Below are 1,636 nucleotides of genomic sequence, written 5' to 3'. Positions count from 1 at the left end.
TGCCCTCCGATTTGACACACTGAACTCTGTCTGCAAAGTAATTGGTGAACCAGGCAAGGCAGTCATCCGAAAAACCGAGGCTACTGAGTCTGCCGATAAGAATACGGTGATTGACAGAGTCGAAAGCCTTGGCAAGGTCTATGAAGACGGCTGCACAGTACTGTCTTTTATCGATGGCGGTTATGATATCGTTTAGTACCTTGAGCGTGGCTGAGGTACACCCGTGACCGGCTCGGAAACCAGATTGCACAGCGGAGAAGGTACGGTGGGATTCAAGATGGTCAGTGATCTGTTTGTTGACTTGGCTTTCGAAGACCTTAGATAGGCAGGGCAGGATGGATATTGGTCTGTAACAGTTTGGGTCCAGGGTGTCGCCCCCTTTGAAGAGGGGGATGACTGCGGCAGCTTTCCAATCCTTGGGGATCTCAGACGATATGAAAGAGAGGTTGAACAGGCTGGTAATAGGGGTTGCGACAATGGTGGCGGATAGTTTCAGGAATAGAGGGTCCAGATTGTCAAGCCCAGCTGATTTGTACGGGTCCAGGTTTTGCAGCTCTTTCAGAACATCTGCTATCTGGATTTGGGTAAAGGAGAACCTGGAGAGGCTTGGGCGAGTAGCTGCGGGGGGGGGGAGCTGTTGGACGAGGTTGGAGTAGCCAGGCGGAAGGCATGGCCAGCCGTTGAGAAATGCTTGTTGAAGTTTTCGATAATCATGGATTTATCGGTGGTGACCGTGTTACCTAGCCTCAGTGCAGTGGGCAGCTGGGAGGAGGTGCTCTTGTTCTCCATGGACTTCACAGTGTCCCAGAACTTTTTGGAGTTGGAGCTACAGGATGCAAACTTCTGCCTGAAGAAGTTGGCTTTAGCTTTCCTGACTGACTGTGTGTATTGGTTCCTGACTTCCCTGAACAGTTGCATATCGCGGGGACTGTTCGATGTTAGTGCAGTCCGCCACAGGATGTTTTTGTGCTGGTCGAGGGCAGTCAGGTCTGGAGTGAACCAGGGGCTATATCTGTTCTTAGTTCTGCATTTTTTGAACGGAGCATGCTTATCTAAAATGGTGAGGAAGTTACTTTTAAAGAAAGACCAGGCATCCTCAACTGACGGGATGAGGTCAATGTCCTTCCAGGATACCCGGGCCAGGTCGATTAGAAAGGCCTGCTCACAGAAGTGTTTTAGGGAGCGTTTGACAGTGATGAGGGGTGGTCGTTTGACTGCGGCTCCATAGCGGATACAGGCAATGAGGCAGTGATCGCTGAGATCCTGGTTGAAGACAGCGGAGGTGTATTTGGAGGGCCAGTTGGTCAGGATGACGTCAATGAGGGTGCCCTTGTTTACAGAGTTAGGGTTGTACCTGGTGGGTTCCTTGATGATTTGAGTGAGATTGAGGGCATCTAGCTTAGATTGTAGGACTGCCGGGGTGTTAAGCATATCCCAGTTTAGGTCACCTAACAGAACAAACTCTGAAGCTAGATGGGGGGCGATCAATTCACAAATGGTGTCCAGGGCACAGCTGGGAGCTGAGGGGGGTCGGTAGCAGGCGGCAACAGTGAGAGACTTATTTCTGGAGAGAGTAATTTTCAAAATTAGTAGTTCGAACTGTTTGGGTATGGACCTGGAAAGTATGCAACAGCTC

Source organism: Oncorhynchus clarkii, chromosome 16, assembly GCF_045791955.1.
Source record: "Oncorhynchus clarkii lewisi isolate Uvic-CL-2024 chromosome 16, UVic_Ocla_1.0, whole genome shotgun sequence".
Taxonomy (NCBI): domain Eukaryota; kingdom Metazoa; phylum Chordata; class Actinopteri; order Salmoniformes; family Salmonidae; genus Oncorhynchus; species Oncorhynchus clarkii.
The sequence above is the reverse complement of the archived record's forward strand: the minus strand, read 5'-3'. Positions refer to the sequence as shown.